This window comes from Triturus cristatus, chromosome 4_1 (genome assembly GCF_964204655.1).
Source record: "Triturus cristatus chromosome 4_1, aTriCri1.1, whole genome shotgun sequence".
NCBI lineage: Eukaryota > Metazoa > Chordata > Amphibia > Caudata > Salamandridae > Triturus > Triturus cristatus.
In genome coordinates, this window is record NC_140585.1 from 188,988,214 (window position 1) to 189,008,738 (window position 20,525).

The following is a 20,525-nucleotide window of genomic DNA, read 5'->3' on the forward strand; positions in this document are numbered from 1 at the left end:
TAGTAAAGTCACAGGTGGAAAGATGGCGTGATGCGAAGGAGGAAGTGCGCGAAATGCAACGGACCGCTTCCGATAAAGAGCGGGAGCAATGGGCTAGCGAGGGAGAGTTGGATGATGAGGGTTGTTGGAGAAATAAGCAGATGGATAGATGGAAATTACCCACGGCTTTCGTACAACCTATGGTTCAGATGGCACATGGGCTAGCACATGTTGGAGCTTCCGCAATTGTGAAATTGCTTACCCAAGTCTGGGAGCATCCAGAGATTGCTAGCACGGCAAAGAGGGTGGTGCAGACCTGTATGATCTGTCTGAAGTATAACCCAGGAAAGGGTACTCGAACTCCAGCAGGAGGATTTGCGACGCCCACTGCACCCTTTGAGGTTCTGCAGATGGACTATATCCAGCTTGAGCGCTGTAACAATTTGAAGTATGTTCTAGTAGTGGTTTGCGCCTTCAGTAAATGGGTTGAGGCGTACCCTACGAAAGACAATACTGCAATGACCACGGCGAAGCTACTGCTAAAAGAGTTTTTCCCTCGATACGGCGTCTGTAGACTTCTGTGGAGTGATAATGGGCCTCACTTTGTAGCGGATGTTATAAAGTACGTCTTGAAGGGCCTGGGCATCACTCAGAAGTTCCACGCCGTGTTCCACCCTCAGTCTGCAGGACTAGTCGAGAAGTATAATGGTACACTGAAGCTTAAGATAGCCAAAATCCAAGCTTCAACGTCTTTGACTTGGCCAGACGCCCTGCCACTGGCGTTATTGTCAATTAGATCAGTGCCACACTCTCGAACCGGCCTTACGCCGTATGAAATAGTATTTGGACGCCCAATGAATATTTGGGGTCCACCAAGGCCTAAGGCTGTGTATGATGTACCTTGTGTAATGATGAGCGATTATCTGGCACAGCTAACGGATAACTTGGTTTCTATTCATCAACAGGTCCGAGAGGCGCTCCCTGATCGGTCTACCGGTGAAGGACATGGTCTCCGGCCTGGTGACCATGTCATGGTGAAAGTCTTCGACAGAACGAACAGTTTGGAGCCGAGATGGGTGGGCCCTGAGCAAGTCCTCCTTGCAACGAGGACGGCTGTGCGAGTCTCGAACAGGAAGAATTGGATCCATTCCTTGCACTGTCGAAAGGTACCGCCCGGATTGGTGGAGTCTGCCGTGCTGACCGATCAACGAGAAATCCTGGCAGCAGAGACAGGCCGTGCTGCGGAGCCGGGTGACACTGAGGAGCTCTTTCCGGACCACGCGACTTCTGGAGGAAGACGATATCATCTTCGACCGAGGAAGTGAGGTTTCCAGTACCGGGACATACTGTCAGAACGGCCCTTGGGTTAGTGAAACGGAGAGCCGATGAGGCAAGGGGGGGGGATCAGCCCTGCATTAGTGTAGTGACACCCGTCTTGGCCCGCTGGTGAAGAAATCAACCGCTGCCCAAGGGGAAGAGTTCTGACAGACTTTTTAGTTTCAGGAAGATATCAGGGTATTGTTTCCTTTGACATGGAGAAGAAGAAAATCCTTTGTGCGTTGGGGTTCATGCTAACAGTAGCTATTGTTGGAATAACAACATGGTTTGTAGAGGAGGTAACTCCTGCTCGGAAAACACTTGTGTTGATGACTCCGGTGCCTGCGGAGCACAACTTCTATACATTGCCGTATCAAGAGTTGAAGCATCGACAGTCTTATTTGAATAACACTTTCATTCAGATGCTGCATCATACCCACGTTGCTACGAACGCTACGAACTGTTGGATATGTGGGATGATGCCGGCCCATCAGAAGAAGGGAGGTACGCCATTCATACCACTTCCTTTCTCTCATAATGGCTCTTGTAGAGCATGGTACACCTTACTGTTTGCCACTCGGAAACCGACGGTGGGGCGATTGCTTTTCAGACTTAATAAAGAATGTCATCAGGATAAAAATGGATATCCGCAAGCGAATGGGACAATTTGGGAATGGGAAGAGTACCGACCAGACAATGAATCCATTCCCTATATCTTCACGAACACCAGAGACACTGTGGGGAAGGACAAATTTGTGATCCAAGTGGCACAGGCTCAAGCGGACCTGTGTGTCCAGAGTGTGGGTTTTATCCCTGTTGGTGTCAGTGATTGCCTAACTGTCTTGAACATTGATGGATTGAATAACAGTACCTTCCTAGCGTCCCATAATACCTATTTTGTGTGCGGAAATAAAGGTTATTACCGTTTGCCGGCTGGGTGGTCTGGGGTATGTTATGTATCCTTCCTATTACCTCCTGTATTCCTAGCACCAGCATCTTACCATAAGGATTTGAAATTGTTGAATAATGTGACTGTAAATAGGTATAAACGTACTTTATCGATTGATGATGTGGATCAGACTGATACCAGCTTGCAGCAGTATATTGATTTTAACTTAGGACTGTTTTTCTTTGTTGGAGCCGCTTTGAATAGTAGGAAGATCCGAAGATTAACAAGAGTGGTAGAAGCTGTGACAAATCAGACTGCTGCTGCTCTTGGGAATCTTACGGAAGAGTTACAAATAACTAGGATTGTTGCATTGCAGAATCGTATGGTATTAGATGTAATGCTAGCTGATCGAGGTGGAGCCTGTAAAATTATTGGAAGTAGTTGCTGTGTGTTCATCCCTGATCATACGCCATCCGTTTATAACGCCATTAACAAGCTGCATAAAATAGCAGCTGAAATCCATACAGAAAACGGCACTTGGTCCTTTTCTGGATGGTTTTGGGCATTGGTTACTGCCTGGGGATGGAAGGTCTTAACTGGTCTCTGTATTATTATAGCAATTCTGTTCTTTTTCTGTATGTGTGTTCAATGTGGACCATTGTTCTGTTCCGTATGCATTTCATTCTGCATTCCGGATAAGAAAGCTATTGCCGATGTTGCTCATCAGAAGCGTCTAGCTAAAGAGGTTAAAGGAATGATGATAATTGACATATATGATGATTTTTGGAAACCGGATGTCTTCAGTAAATGCTGAAAGGGTCGTCTGTTGTAAATTAAAACAGCAATGTGATTAAGCATTTACTGAAGACATTAATGCTTTCCCTTTAGATCATGTTTTCTCCGTTATGTTGACCGAAGTTCGGAATCCATTTTGTATTATGTGCCACGTGTTCGTCACGAGGAGAGTCCGACCTTTGTGTTAGTTGCTCTTGTAATCTGCCTAGTAACAGTTTATAAATAGCTCTCTCTTGTCCATCTGGCGCATGTCCAGACTTGACCACATCTGTTATAATTAGCCTTGCTTGACCATGTGTTTCGCGGGCTCAAGGAGTGTGTTGGCTCCGCCCATGTATTGATTCAGTATCGAGAATGACCATAAATGGTAATGTTCTTTGGCCTCATGTTGTATCCACCCACTTATGAGCCCCTCTGTTGTGTATAAAAGGGGACTGTGTACGCAAGTTCTGTGTGCTACTCCATGCAATACTGAAGGGTGTTGTGTGGATTGTAGGGCCACCCTTAAGGGTTAATAAATGCTGTTTTTGTACTTTGCAGTTTCCGTGCCAACTTCCTTATAGATTCCGTTACAGGAGAGCGAACCCTTCTTGTGCCTTGCGGGCCTAGCTGGGGCCTGTATTCATCACTCTGGTACTCCCCCATTGAGTTCCGGGGGACCCGGGAGTTGACCCATCGATCGGCCTCGACGGCGAGTTTTCGCGGGTCGGTCATTTTGCTGTCTAGGAGGTGCTGTCTCAGTTCCACGAAGCAATTGTTGGAGAGATGTTCCCACACGATGAGGTCGACCAGCTGCCCGTAGGTGGTTACTTTGCTACCTTTGATCCATCCTTCTAGGGCCCGACTGAAAAAGTCCACATACTCCACCCAGGTGGTACCCGGGATTTTCTTGCAGTCTCTGAACCGCTGGCGGTACATTTCTGCGGTTAGCCCGTAGCGGGTGAGCAGGGCCTCCTTCATGTGATCGTAGGAGGTCATCACCTCCTCCGGCAGCTGGAGCAGTGTGTCTCGACCCTCACTCAGGAACCGCCCCCACAGGCCCGCGCCCCAGTCTTTTCGGGGCACCCGATGAGAGGTCATGGCCACCTCGTAGGCCTTGAACCATTGTTGGATGTCGTCATTCTTGTAGTACTCCTTGACGACCTCTTTCGGGATATGTACCTTGGTCTCGGAAGGCGGTAGAGTGTCTCTAGTACTGGGGGCGTTGGTCCCTCCGTTCTTGGCCTTGATTTCGAGCTCCTTGAGACTGCGCTCGTGCTCAAGGGTCAGTTTCTTTTCCTCCAACTCCCGGTGTCGTCTCTTCTCCTCTATCTCCTCTTGAAGCCGTAGCTGCTCTAGGGCCAGTTTCTTTTCCGCCAGCTGGAGTTCGCCGTCCAGCCGCAGTCGTGCGAGCTCTAGCTCGTGGTTCCGGACCTTCTCCCGCTCTCGTATTTCTTCTTCGGAGAGGCCGGTTTCTAGGCTCTTTCTTCCTCCGGTTGCCGGAGTCAGTGCGGTTGATGTGGTCTCAGTCAGGGGCAAGGGACCCTCTTCCTGGGAGGGGCCCGCCCCGGCCTCCAGCCATATCCTCAGAGCTTTCTGCATCTCCTCTTTGGTACCTAGGCCGGTGGTTGCAATGCCTTTGTCTTTGCAGAACTGTTTTAACTCTTTGTGCGTATATTCTTCCAGCCGTTCGGGCTGGAACTCCATTGTCGCGTTGTTTTCCTGGCTGCTCATGATTACTGTACGTTTGGATGGGTAGCTAGTGGGTACTGGCTGGTACGTACTGCGTTCGGCTCGGATCCCGTCGCTGGCCACCAAATGTTGGAAGGTGGACCCCGAGGAGTCGGCAAGACCACCAAGGGGGGCCCTCACACTGTACGAAGTAGCCGAGCGCTGCCGAGAAGTCTCCTGAGAGATCCTTCTCCTATCACGTACTAGCACAGTAACACCACCACACAGGACTCAAGGAGGTTGTCTCAAGACAAGCAATTCTTTATCAGCAATAAAAAAGGTTACGAGGTCAATATTTACACGAAGGGATCGAGGGATCCACCAAAAGTCTCAGTGTCTCTTTGGAAGGGTAGGGGTAGCGGGACAGTCTTTGGCAGGAGTGCGGTACGAGGGTACCTGGGGCCCAGTTCTTATCCTCAAGCTGGAGGACCTCCTGATCTCGGAGGGGTCGAGCCGCGACGGCGTCAGCAGGGCTCCGGCGTACAGTTCGTGGAGAGCCGCGATCCAATCAGCAGGGCTCTCAAGATGGTTTCTGCTCAGCTCGAGCCGCGACGTCGTCAGCAGGGCTCCGAGGGAGGTTTCAGCGAGGTTGGGCCGCGACAGCGTCAGCAGGGCTCCGATGTTCCAGGTGGCTTCAAAGTGTTCACAAGAAGGAGCCGCGACGCAGTCAGCAGGGCTCGTGATGGTTCCGACAAGAGTTCTTCTCCGTAGGGTCAGCCGCGATTCAATCAGCAGGGCTCTCGACTCCGGGATACAACTGCCGATCTGTGGCGGGGTCGCTCCAGATATAGGTCTGGAGCCCTTTGATGTCCGGACCCAGGCGCCTGGGGGGGGCGGAGAGGCCGGGTGGAGGTGGCCAGATGCCCAGCAGGAGAGGCGCCAGGCCCAAGGGAGTTGCAGGGCGATCACACCTCGAGAGGGGAGGACAGTGGGGGGTCCCATCGATACTGTCCTCCGCCGGGGGCGATGAATGGTTCCTGCGGCCCCCCCTGGCCAGTTTGTGGTGCCTCGATGTCGGGGCTTCGCTGGGGTCGAGGCCGGGTTGAGCGGGGTCGCGTTGGCTGGTGCACAGAGTCACGTGGATGCCAACAAGATGGCGGAGCCACGAGGGGTATGCGACCTCGTGCAGCTCAGGATGAAGGGCCTCGGTGCAGTTCAGAAGGGTGGCCCGTGAAGGCCGGGGCGGGGAACGGGCACAATCCACGGGGGTAAGGACCACGCCACGAGGCCGGGTCCAACATTAGGTGACTATATGAATTTATGAGCACTGTTGACTACTGTGTATGAGTCTGTGTAAGATCAGAGGTGAGAGTGCTTACCCATATATTTCTCCTTACAGATGGTGTTTCACAGAAGGATACCGAGACCACCAGTGGGTACACAATTCAGGTCTTCATAAAGGATATCTTCCAATATCTCTTGGACTTCCTCCCCCGGTCACATCTTCATCCTGGTTAGTACATATGCCATTTCTAGGTAAGGTGGGAGACAGTGGTGGTCGTTCATGTCTTCCCTGCAAGATTACTTCACAAGCGAAAGGTAAGACTTGTGGGTTCCTGACAAGTAGTCAACAACTCATGTCTTGGCTTGGTGAGGTTTCAAACTTGATGTTTGAGATTGAGAAGTTGCAGTCTCACAACGTGGATCAGCTCAAACTATTAGATCTGAGATGCTCAGTTAGAAGCTCCGCAAGGAAGGAGGAGCTTCAAAAGTTGCTGAGGGCCTGTTAGGCAACAAGAGAAGCTGGAGAGGCTGAGAACGAGAATATGGATCTTGAGCTACAGATCCAGCAAGGGGATTTTAGAGCGCAGGATCTACCTGTGGGGGGAGTGCCCTCCAGGCCTGTTAGCAGTGTGTCATCTAGAAATTTGTCCCCAGACGATAAAGAGGACAGTCAGAGGGCCGGGGATCATGAGTTGGAGCTTGTGTGGCTCTAGATTAAAAACCTTGAAAAGGAGCCTAAGCAGCAAGAAAAAGAGAAGGAGAAAACCTTTGCTCTGGAAGAAAATAAATTGTTGTTGGCTGATGAATTAAGTTTGAAGGATCTGGACATCAAGGTCAAGCAGGCAGAGTACAGTTTAAATGGTGGCAGCATACAGCTGGTGCAGTCTGGGTGGAAGGTGCACGTTCCAAAGAATCTGGTAAAAGATTACAGGAGGGGAATGACATACATGTTTTTTTGGGGGATTATGAGGCAACACTCCACATGAATGAGGTAGCTGTCACACAATGGGGGCGGGTCTGTGGAAACACTTTGAGATAGTGGGGAGGGACAACCTGGCAGCCCTAGGGGCACACAGTTCTCACCTACCCTATCAAGAAGGATGTCCTGATCACCAGGTATGATCTCACCCCAGAGCTGTATGAGGAAAAGCTTAGGTATTTTAGGAAAACTGATTCTCATACTTGGTTAGAATGTGTTCATCATTTTTGAAAGTCACTATATGATTGGATAAAGGGCTGCCAGGTAACTGACTATAAGGGGTTGTATAATTTGATTGCCTAGGAGCGTTTGTATGATCTTTGATTTCCAGAGCTGCACAAGCATCTGATTGACAGCAAGCTGACTAACCCAAGGAAGCTTGCTCAGGAGGCAGACTGCTGATGAGTACCATGGTCCACAAGGGGTATGTTGGAGACTCTGCCAAGGGTGGGCGGGGTCCCCAGCAGAAGACTGGGGGGACAAGGGTAAACAGAGGGAGTTCTCAGAAGGGCCACATTCTAGTTGGCAAGGTAAGGATTTCTGTCCCCCATGTGAGAAAAAGCCTTGGATCTCTACAGGATAGTCTGCACAGAGGTGTCCCCGCAAGTGTTATGCATTTGGTCAGGAGGGTCACATGAAATGTAACCTCAAGTGGCCTAAGTGGACTCCGGCACCCACTGATGGGTAGTCACATGGGTTTGGCAGCATAGCTCTTGGGTACCAGTTGGATCCAGGAGAAGGGTGAGAGCCAGCTGATATGACCCTTGTCTCACTAGGGGACAGTGAGATAGTCCAGAGAACCCTCCTGCATGAAAACACTAAGAAGCATATGCAGTGGTTGACCATCAAAGGACAGAGGATGGAGGCTCTGAGAGACACTGGTGCCAGTGTGACCACGGTAAAGTTTCACCTTGCTTCTGAAGAGCAGGTCGTCTCCAATGTGTTTCACCAGGTAGTTGCTGAGGACAATGTTGTGCAAGTACGAGCTGGTGCAGGTTTCCTTTCGATTGGGGGGAGCTCAGGTCTCTTGAGGGTGGCTGTGAATCCAACCATGCCTATTGACTATCTGCTACTGAACGACCTGGAGGATTCCCCTTGGTGTGAGGTGTAACCCCGGGTGCACTTGGAGTTATTGGGTCTGCCTGAGTAGGTGTGTGGGACCATTCGGTCAATGGTAGCCTGTAGGAGTGATCAAGAGGACCTGTAGCCTGAAAGAGTGCCCCAGGTGCCTGCCAGAAAGAGGAGGGGCAGGGGGCATGGGAAAGAGTCAATTGCCACCAGTACCATTCGACAAACAAAAATTGGGGTCCCCAGGACACAGAATGACATTGCAACACATACTAAGCCCTACAAAACACAGGACTAGAATAACTGAGCAGCCGCATATGCTTTCACCAACCTACCAGGCACCTACGTTCTACCTCACTCTCATTCGCACACACTCCCTGCATCAGCAAAAGCAAAACAGCTTATCGCACACAAGACATGGAACAACTTCCCTCAACACATCAAAACCTCCTCCCTACTTCTCGAGTTCCGCAAGAAGTTGAAGGTCTGGCTCCGTAAAAGCACCTTGGGAACCACACACCCACACATCTGCCCAAGCACCTGGATACTCACTCGGTGAGTAGTGCACAATACAATTCAATATAACAAAACTTAACATTACCTCCTTTAGATAAGCTAGTAATTGAACAAGCATTGAGTGCTATCTGTTATTATCATTGTATTTACAGAAAGGACAATGAACTGTCTCTCGCCTGAACCTTTTATCTGCATGCCACATCCAAGATTCCAGTTTGATGGTAGGCCAGCTAAACAGCATAGTTAAACAGAGGATAATAGTGGATGATAGTAGATGCTGTTCCCCCCTCTATTTCCATTCCTTAACACAGCACTGTAGCACAGGAAGGACAAGGAGATCAGCCTTAGCACTAGCCCTAGTCTAGCAACAGTAGACCTGATTGAAAGGGGAAGAGGGGTAAGTGGGGGCAGCAAGGGCATGCTTAGTACCAACCTAAGGCCAGGAGCAGACACGGCCTTTAGAGGGGGGGCTCATGTAGGCCAGCCTCATCAACAGGAGCAAACAAAGGCTGGAGGACCAGGAAGAGCATTCAGAGGCTACATTAGAACATACCATTATAAATTCTGCTTGTTGAAAAGTGCGCAATCGAAGGAAAAGCTGCTGAATAACCTACTTCACCCGAAACTCCAGGGATAATATGGAAAAGTTTAATAGTACTGCAATTCTCTAAAAAACAACAAAAAACAAAAAAACATGGCACTTGTGAGATGTTCCTGTATTTTCAAGGAGCACTAAAGAAGCCCGACCCTCAGAGTCACTTGCTTGGTGTTAAAATGATGCAATTTACAGTACAATTTCTAAAACGTTATAGGTGCTAGATGGAGTGAATAAAATGCAATGTTACATGGTCTATCATTTACCTTAGCATATGTGTATATAGCTTGCTTTCATTCTTGCCCCTTCCACTTAGATTCTCAAACATATGATGTTACTGAGAAACGTCTTGGAAGGGGCAGGGTTGCAAAAAAATGATACGTTACCTTTCAATCTCAGCCTCTGCATGAGGCCTAGAGAGTTCTTGCAGCCTAATACAGCAGACTGTGTACACTAATAGTACAAATTACAGTTTCAAACAGCACTAATGCAATCATTTTGTCCCATATATCTTATTTTCAGTTTATACAAATTGCTGCATTTTGACAAAATAGCTAACAAAAGCCTTGCATCTTCATTTTAAAAATGCCATACAGTGTGTGTCATTGATATAGCTTTTCAGCTGTTGTGAGCACATGTTTGTGGCCCAACATCAGCCTCATATTCATCTCTACCAGTGTGGAGCCGCCGAGTCCACACTCCAGGGACAACCTGCAACTGTATTCTGTCGTTTTAACAATAAGTCAGTGTGAAAATTCTGTCCTAAAAAGTGCTCTGAATTGTATGGCAGGTTGGCTGTGCTCTCAGGGACAGTTCCCAGAGCCATTTTTGCGGCTTAACCATTGGTTGGTAGATTGTTGGGGGCAGGTGTACAAGGAACTGACGCATCTGCATAGATGCGTCAGTTTCCTTGCAACAGTGCCAAATGCCCTTGCGCCACCATGGATGCACAATACAGTGCTCCATGGCGCAAGGATTAACAGATGTGTTAGAAATACTGGCGCATCTGTTGGCACAAAAGTGAAGCATTGCTGGAGTTGCTCATGAAATTAACGCAACTCCAGCAATGTGCCACAACAGATAGGTGAGTCCCATACAAAAAGCCCTGCATCTTTCCTTACGCCTGGTCTGAGCAGGGGTAGGGATTTTGATGCAGTGAAGGCATAGAGTGACTCAGTAAAATGTTGTAAATTTCCCTGCAACAGTTCTACATGGCTTTTGCGTGGGAACGCTCATCCTGCATACATTATATCTAGCGCTGATATAATGTAACACAGGGCTTTACAACATGACGCAGCTCCCTAGGTGTGTCACATTGTAAATAAGCCGCATTGTTTGTGCCCCCGTTGCGTCAAAAAAAGTGAAGCAATGGTGGCGCAAGGAGGTACAAGGGGCATGTCAATCTGCCACTTAGTGTTTTATATAATCTGAGGTTCATGGTGGGCACACACAAGGAGGGCAAGGTCTGCAGTTAGCCTCCCCTTTTGTTTTGGAAGGCTGAGTGCATGCTGCATAGAATGTCGAACTTTGTCTTGTATTTTATACTGGGGGAATTAAAAAGCCAATGGCTTGATAGTGGACAATGGCAGTTGAATTTTTCATGGAAAAATGTGGGAATCAGTGGTCATAGAAAAATTACTATTTTGTCTGTGGGGCTGTAGGATTGATGGCATCATACAGGATATGTTCAGTGGCTTAGAAGGCGAGAGAATCTAGATCCACTAGAAAATAGTCTGGTATCTCTTGTTCATGGCTCACAAGTGGCCTCTAGTGTTCGACTATGTACACTTCATAATGATATGAATTATTTCCAATAACAAGGCAGTATAATGTCAATGTAAAACTCCTCATTGAGCACACATCTTAATGCACCAAGGATAGCTCACACCTGTCAACTCTGTCACTCTAAACAATCTATTTCCTGCAGAAATCTGGGGGCATATTTACAGCAGAATGGAGCAGTGTGGCTTTTAGCAAACATTGCTAAAGCCGCACAACACCATTTTGAAAAGGCAGGGATGTGCCTGATTCAAAAGTATGTGGCACACCCCTGCGTTTCCCCTAACGTAGGTGCTGAGTTCAGCTTCCTAACGCCAATGCAGGCACCTTTGCACCATAGTGCAAGGGCGTCTGCTTTTGAGTGAAAATTGTTTGTGTTCAGGAAGGTCCCCATCCTGCACATAAACAATCTTTAAATGTCGTTTTGTAATTCTATGTGTGCTGCTTAATGCAGCACACATAGAAGTTGCGAAACTGCATTTTTAAAAAATGATTGTTTATGTGCAGGAAGGGAGGCCTTCCTGGACATAAACAGTCATAGGTAATTTGCTGTTTCTATGTGTGCTGCCCAAGGCAGCACACAAGGGAACAGCAAAAACTATGAGAAATAAAGCATTTCTCCACGTTTCGCCTGTTTAAGACCAGGTTTTTCCTGGTCTTAATTTTGGTGCTGCCTCCTATTTACACTGCCCTTGTAAATAGGGAGCAGCATCAAAATCAATGGATGTTGCGGTGGAACGTCCACTGCAAAACCCATTGCCCCCCCTTTCACGCTAAATACAGCATGAAAGGGTACCTTATTGACAAGGCAGCATTAAGCCACATTAAGTGACTTAATGCTGCCTTGTAAATAAGGTGAGGCCCCTATCGCCATCATAACGTCACTGAAAGTGACATTGTGGTGGCAATAGGGGCTTGTAGATATGCCCCCAGGTATTATATCCTTTGTGCAGAACATGCAAGGCTATTGCTTAGGGATCCCTGCATAATATGAAACTGGCAAGAACCTTCCTGCTTCTGACAGTCCACATTATTGTGTGTAGAGGGAAGTCAAAGGAAAAGTCAAGCTTAGAACACCAAATCGATGCATTGCTGTGCGTGGCAGAGCCTCTGACATACAGTGGCGGCTCTTCCTTTATGGTGGGGGAATGTCGCCCCCACTACTTACATGCAGTGCAAGAAGAGGAAACGTAACATGATAATAACTTTCAGTTATTATCATGTTATGTTCCCTTTGCGGGAGGGAGTGTGGGCGGGGCTGCTCTGCTCACAGAGCAGGGCAGGGGAGGAGTGGTTTGCCCACTCAAGTGCTCAATGACTGTTTGGTTGGCCCTCTCGGGCCACCCAAACCAGTCATGTGCACTTCCCTGTTCTCCATACAGGCTGCATTAAAGTCTGCATGGAAAACATGCCCACCCCTACAGCCCCTGGCTGAGTGCCGTGTCATGGCGCTCAGACCAATCCCAATGCTGCACTGCAACGTTGTGATTGGCTTAGGGAAGGGAGCCTGGCTGCCTGCTTCCTGTTCCTGGAAGCGGACTCAGGAGGGCAGTAACACAGAAGACGCAGGGCCCGCCCCTGTGTGACAACCCTGCGACCCCCGGTCACCACGCGGCCCTTCACCCGTGAACCATGAGGCCACCCCTGCTGATATAGCCTCCAGAGAGTTCCCTACCTTATGCTAACACCACCCTGAGTGAAGCAATAGTAGTACAAAATAAAGCCAAGGAAAATCATTTTCAACCATAGGAGCAATGATTTTTTTACAGCCCCTTTCCAGCTCAGCTACTTGATTTTACCATGACACTGATCATAGAAACACATATGCAAGCAGTCCCACACAATTGCCAAATGGCACTGACATGCGCCCCTCCCCAAGCCACTGCTCACTGTTTAGACAACAGTACTTACTATGCTATATTAGGGTATACAGTGAAAGCCCTGTCCACTCGCCGCCCATATTTGTCATTGGCTTGTGTCAGTGTCCTTCCTAAATGCTAGCTTCTGATTTGAAAATAGGCTTGTTAGTCCTGCCTTGGTACCCCCTTGTCTCCATCTGTTACCTCCCATAAGGGCTGGACCTTTTACTTGGCTTGTTGCACGGCCTGCATTATTTGGGGATGAGCACTATTTTGTTTATTGAAAGTGATGGAGACAATGGCGGCCGATTGTCTCATACAGCACTATGCGCTCTAAATTGTGTGCTGTGGCGTCCGCTTTAGGGACACCGTGCTCAGTTTACATTTTTTTTTTACTTTGATGAGCGCAGTACCTGCTTCTTGATGTGCTCATGATTATGGTAGCAGACTAGATGGTCTTGATGTTCCTCATAAGATGTCAATATCGATTGATTTTAGGTGGGCTGGCATGACTGGTAGCCCAGATGGATATCCATAAGCAATAAAGTTAAACAGTTTAACTGCAATATGTGTTGCATTTTTCATCTAGTGTAAGGCTGATGGTTTATGGAAGTTTTCTAGGTAGTGCTGTAGAAAAGGACTGTCAGCTATTAATAACATATCTATTTATTACACATAAACTGTCTGAAATACTCATCCATGGTCCTAATTTTCAATCACTCAATCAGGGGGTTTATATGGGCATGCTACTCACTCGTGAGGGTCTCAAGGCACTGGGGGGGGCAGCTCAGAATAAGTCGTAGAGCCAGGTCTTGAGGTCCTTCCTGAACTTGTGCAGGGTCGGGGAGCATCTGATGTTCACAGGGAGCTCGTTCCAGGTTTTGGCTGTGATGTAGGAGAAAGCTCTCCCGCCGGTTCGGTTTATGCGGATGTGGGGGGCCTCTGCCAGGGCGAGGTCGGCGGAGCGGAGGTTCTTCTTGGGTACTTGGAAGCATACTCTCTCTTTGAGGTATTTGGGTCTGACGTTGTGGAGGGATTTATAGGCATGGGTGAGGAGTTTGAAGGTGACCCTCTTCTCGACGGGAAGCCAGTGGAGGCCTCATAGGTGATGGGTCATGTGCTCATGGCACGGTGTCCCGAGGACAAGTCTGGCTGCGGCGTTCTGGATGGTTTGGAGTTTGTGTAGAAGAGTTTTGTTGATTCCGGCATAGAGGGCGTTGCCGTAGTCCAGTCTGCTTGTAATGATTGCGTGGGTGACGGTCCTTCTGCAGTCGGGGGGGATCCATTTAAAGGTCTTATAGAGGATGCGAAGGCAGTTGAAGCTAGTGGAGGTGACGGCGTTGATCTGGCGGTTCATGGAGAGGGAGGAGTCAAGGAAGATGCTGAGGTTCTGATCGTGATCTGTAGGGGTGGGTGGGCTCCCTAGGGCGGAGGGCCACCAGGTGTTGTCCCACGTGGAGGTGCAGGGACTGAGGATGAGGACCTCCGTCTTCTCTGAGTTAAGCTTCAGGTAGCTGTCCTTCATCCAGGCTGCCACATTCTTCATGCCTTCCTGGAAACAGAGTCTGGTGTCTTCAGGATTCTTCATGAGCAAGAGGATGAGCTGGGTGTCGTCGGCGTAGGATACGATGCTGAGCCCATGCTGTCTGACGATGTTGAAGAGCGTGGGGCTGAGTGATGATCCCTGGGGTCCTCCGCAGTTGATTTCTGTGTGTCTGGAGAGGAAGGGGGGGGGGTCAGATCCTCTGTGTGCTGCCCAAGAGGAAGAATTGGATCCAGTTGAGGGCGACTCCATGTATTCCTGCGTCGTGCAGTCTGGCTGCGAGAGTATGATTTGAAACAGTGTCGAAGGCTGCAGAGAGGTCTAGAAGGATGAGGGCCGCGGTGTGTCCCTGGTCGAGTAGCATGTGGAAGTTGTCAGTGGCGGCGAGGAGGGCGGTCTCGGTGCTGTGGTTTGAAGTACTGGGTAATTTAGACCCAGCGGTGCAGGGACACACACCCTATGACTTCTGGGTTCACCCTGTTCCGGACCTACAGAAACACAGAGTCTTCTGGGTGAAGTCAAAGAATCGTTTATTGGCTGCAGACCAATTACAGGTATCCTAGAAGTACACCAGCGTGTATGTTCTCAGGAGACTGCTGAAAATCATAGGAATGGACTTCATCTTAAATACCCTTTTTCCTGCCTCAAGCATACATTCCTAGGTTTTATGATACGGCAATATGCAAGTGTACATTACAAAGAAAAGGCAGAGTCATGATGACCATCCCACATTCCAGTTCGGCCAGCCCACAATGATTTACACAACAAGGTTCAGATCCCACATTACATGTAAACAGATCCCCCCAATAAACATGAGCATCTCCTGTTTTGGGAACCAAGTCATAAAGCAGGAACAGCCAGGTGCGAAAGAGATTAGCCAGGGGCTTGTGTAGAATGAAAGGGTTTTATGACGGGTCAAGCCCTGATGCTAATCACAGGTGGAGAGAGGAAGGGGAGCTCGTGAGACCAGTTTGACCCGGGGCAGCAGAGCCAGCTGCCCAGGTCACAGAGAAGTCAGAGAAGAAGCCCATGTACTGTGAGGCCCGTATTTGCTCCATTATAGCCTATGTGAGGGCAATGACAAGATGGCCACTGCTTCCAAAATGGAACCCGCGTAGTGCAGCAGAATAACGTGTACACAGTGCATTCATAGCTAGAACGATAAGTAAAGCACTCGTACATGCCGCATTTACCATTTGCGGTTCGCTAATACCAAGATAGACAGGGGTAGGGCCCTGTTCCCTACGTGGTCCCGAATATTAAAGTACGACAGACCCTCCTTTTGCCCTTACATAGGCAATCACTATACTCATCTTAATCCGAGTCTAGGTCAATGTTCACGAAGTCATGGAGATGTTGCTGTAGCATCATCCTATTACTTAGCTTGTCCCTCGATACAGGTTTCCTTACACATAAGGTAGCACAGAGGCCACATATCGCAGGAGCACACTGTATACACAGACAGAACAGGAAAAGAATGGCTAAGATCATTCCAATGATCATCAGAACTTTCCAACCCCAGGCAGATATCAGTTCCCAGAACCACCCCACCAGTGACCAATCTCCCTTATCCACGTGTATGGATTCAGATATTTTATGGAGTTTGGAGATGGCTTGATACACTGTTGGAGCATTATCTGGTATGAAAATGCAGCAACTGGATTGGATAACCCTGCATACCCCACCGCGGTCTGCAAGAATAACGTCTAGAACCATGCGGTTCTGCAAAGTCATAAGGCGATCCGCTTGGAGCTCAGCTGTCAAATTACCAAGGGCACCAGCCGTTACATTAACGGTGGATTCAACCACACGAGTCAGCTGTCTCAGGTTCCTACTATTGACCATAGGTCCCCAAAACGGCAGGAAACCCAAGAAGAAGTCTCCCGCTTCCTGGCCGGCAGTGTCCTCCTTACTAATCACACCTCTCACAACTCTGGTCTTGTGATAGTCGGAGGCGGCAGTAAATGTAGGCGGTAGCAGATTCGCAATATAACATGTGCCCGAGAAATCAGGGGGCAACCATGTATATGCTCGGTCATTACAGATGAAATATGTACCCTTGGCAGTTAAAAACGCAGGGGAAAACTGTGACGGGAACGTGTACGTTTCAGTGCAGTCACTTCTTCCCAGTTGAGCTCTAGGGTTCTGACCATTACCCTGTAAGCAGAACCGACCCATGTGGGGTACGACCCAGATTGGAGATGAGATTTTTCGCTGTCTTTCACCCAGACTAATACTATACCCCGTCGCGTTCCATCCTACATAAGGTCTCAACTCTTCTTTGGGAATGGATGAGTATGCATCAATATCCCTACTCATATCGGCAATTCCTCTCACTAAGGCTTTATTATTTGTACCAGGTCTGATGGAACGCGGTTGGCGAGGGGAGTATGTCTCTAGGGCGTAGAGAAACATGGTCTGGAATGCCCATGACGATCCATTATAACTATATGGCAGCACCAAATAAGGAATACCCTTGTTAATGGTATGTGGCATTAACCCACACACCCAGCAATTGGTCGTATTCACTACTAGTTGGTGCTGGTGCAAGAGCTGGATAAACGAGTTATTTACAAACTCCGATCGTCTGGTCTGTTCGTGTTCAGGCAAAGGGTGAAAAGAGTGAGAGGAGGCAGTAGAAAGAGGTATAGGCTGTTCAGTGGGTGCAATGGGCTTTTGAGTGGAGAAAAACACAAATCCTACAATAAACATCATAATACTACACAGTGTAAAAAAGGCACAAAAAGACAAAACATTTACTTTTTACAATTCTACACATTCTGGTTTTAAAGTTCATTTCCTCAATCGGTCTCTCCATCTTAAAAAACTCCATCCTCTACTCGGGCCGCTCGCGGCGGATGAGTTTCTTCTGCTAAGGAGTACGCCTGTCAGTCCAGGGAAACGCCCTAGACCAACCAGAACCGTCGACCTAGTGTCTTCGGCCTGTACCCCAAAGTCTTGGCACCGCGACCCTGCGGCAGAACCCGGATGGTGGTTCGAAAAACAAAAATCAAGAAAGTCCTTCAGATGGGAGAGCAAAAAGTGTCCAAAAAGGAAATAGTAAGGAAATCTTTATTTGTCCATGGGCCTGGGTCTCAAATTATAGCGGAGATGGCCAAGTGCCGTTTGGTCTTGGAACAAAAGTTCAGGCTCAGTGGTGTCCAGTCGATTTGATGGCGGCACAGCTTCCTGCAGAATATTGTCACTCTCTTGGACTGAAGCTGTGTCTTTTAGGCGTGCGTCACTGAATGGTACAAAACGAGGTACAGTGTCTGTCTCAGTGTCGGCGATACCCTCCTTGACCCACTGGTCATATGGCAGAGGCAAGGGGACTATTTTGCAGTGGGTACCATGTATCCAATGCTTCCTTCCTTTTACTCGCACCGCTGATCTCGTCGACAGAAGCACAAGATGAGGGCCGATCCAGCGAGGCTCGTCGTTGCCCTTACGCTGGAAATTCCGGACCAGGACCCACGAACCAGGGTTGATAGGGTGTCCAGGAGGTTCAGAAGCTTGGGGAAGAGTATCATGTACCTGTTGGTGCAAAACACGCAGTTTAACAGTCAAATCATACAGGTAATCGAGCAGTACTGGATGCTCAATCTCACTGAACTTCGTAGGCCTTGGCACACCCCATACGTTGGCCGGGCGGCCAAAGACTACTTCATAGGGACTAAGTCCCACTCGTGAGTGTATGGTCATTCTGGTGGACAGGAGTGCTAAAGGCAGGGCGTCAGGCCATTTAAGACCGGTGCTCGCCTGGATTTTGGCCAACTTGAGCTTTAAGGCTCCATTGTAGCGCTCTACTAGTCCAGCCGATTGGGGGTGATTTGCAGCGTGGAACTTCTGCTTTATCCCTAGCCCTTCACATACATTCTTCATCACTTTACCCACAAACTCACTTCCGTTATCACACCACACCATTCTTGGCATTCCAAACCTGGGGAAAAACTCCTTCACAAGGGCTTTGGCTGTGGATAGGGCAGTGTTATCTTTCAGAGGATAAGCCTCTATCCATTTTGAGAAAGCACAAACAACCACCAGTACATATTTCAGGTTGTTGCATCTTTCCATGTGAATAAAGTCCAGCTGCAAAACTTCGAATGGACATGATGGGGGTGCAAAGTGACCGGCTGGAGTTGGGGTTCCCCTACCAGGGTTGTATTTCAAGCATACCATGCAATTCTTGACCACATTCTCTGCACACTTGGGAATCCCAGCATTCTGCCATACTGGAGCCAACAACTTACAGATACCTTTCGTACTGATATGTGCCATTCCATGTGCCATAGTAACCACTGGAAGCACATATGCATCAGGCAACAACCATCGCTTATGTTCTGTCAGATCAATCCAACAACCATTCTCATCCAACTTACCCATACTCTCTCTCCACTTGCCTAACTCTTCCTCTGTGGCTTCAGCCTGAAGCGACTTCACACTCTCTATTGTGTTCTCACACATTCCAACATCATTAACCCATCTTGCGGGGCCTGCAACATACATTCTAGTCTTCACATTCTGTGCTGTTTCTTTCGCGGTCTCATCAGCAAACGCATTCCCACGTCCAACATCATCTGTAACTTTCCTGTGCGCACTGCATTTCATGATCGCCACTTGCAACGGTAGGGTCAGTGACTCAAGGAGATCATTCACCAACTTGCCATTCTGAATTTTAGCTCCATGTGACGTCAGGAACCCACGCTCTTTCCACAGTCGTCCAAAATTATGAGCCACGCCAAAGGCGTACTGGCTATCTGTGTATATATTAACTCTCATTCCTTCAGACAACACGCATGCTCTCGTGAGGGCAATTAATTCTGCTGCTTGGGCCGAATTATGTGGCACTCGTGCAGTTTCCACGACCGTGTGTAAAGTCGTGATAGCATATGCAGCAGTCGTGTCACCATTAGGGAGTTTGAAGCATGAACCATCCACCCATAAAGTACCATCACACTCAGTCAGGGGAGTATCTTTTAAATCTACTCTCCCTTTCGTCTCTTCTTCTGTTCTGAACAGACAATCATGTTGCTCAATCTCATCTGAGTCTGCTGGAATTGGCAATAACGTAGCTGGATTCAGCGTATTACATCTTTTTATGTGTATATGATTCGCTAACAGTGTGAGTTCATACCCTGATAATCGCGCACTAGTCAAGTGTTGTGTCTTGGTCCTATTTAATAATGTGTCTACAGCGTGTGGGACCATAACGAGCAATGTGTTGTCCATTACCAGACCAGCAGATTGTCGGATAGACATTGCTGCAGCAGCTGTCGCTCTCAGACAGCTTGGCAATGCCCTCGCTACAGGGTCCAAGGTGGATGAAAAATACGCGCATGGGCGCGGTCTGTCGCCAAAAGGCTGTGTTAACACTGACAACGCACATCCATCTTTCTCGTGAACATACAATGTAAAAGGCTTGCTATAGTCAGGAGTGCCCAACACAGGTGCTGAACACAATGCATTGCGCAATTCCACAAAACTTTTCTGGCACTCTTCAGACCATGGGATAGGATTCGGTGTGTCTTTGCATGTTAATGCTAATAAAGGTTTTGCCAACAAAGAAAAACTAGGAATCCAATGCCTACAGTATGAAGTAATGCCCAAGAAAGCACGCACTTCTCTCTGTGTTTTTGGCACACTCAACTGTGCAATGGCTTGAATTCTTTCTGGGGTCAGTTTCCTTCCCTCCTTCGATAAGAGATGACCTAAGTAGGTCACTTCTTGTCGACAATATTGCAGCTTAGAGAGAGACACTTTGTGATGAAAAGCGGATAAATGGCGCAACAATGACAATGTGGCTTCTTTACAGATCTTCTCAGTATCCGCGGCGATTAGTAGATCGTCCACGTACTGAATCAGGATAGCGCCACTAGGTAAGACAAGTGCATCAAGCTGCGCTTTCAAAGCTTGACTGTATATGGATGGACTCTCGCAGTAGCCCTGGGGAGCGCGTTTGAAGCGGAAGCTTCGGCCTCCCAGACTAAAACCAAAAATGTCTCTGCTCTCTTCTGCAACTGGGATACTAAAGAAAGCGTTTTTTAAATCAATCACTGAAAACCATGCAGCAGAGGCTGGAATCATCGTTAACAAGGCAGTTATATCAGGGACAACCGGAAACTGTGGCACGACAATCTTATTAACCTCTCTAAGATCAATCACAAATCTGTAAACAGGTGGCTGTGAAGGGTCCGTTCGCTTTAAGACAGGTAAAATCGGACTATTGCAAACGTTGCCTCTTGTCTCTTCAATCACACCCTTATTAATCAAGT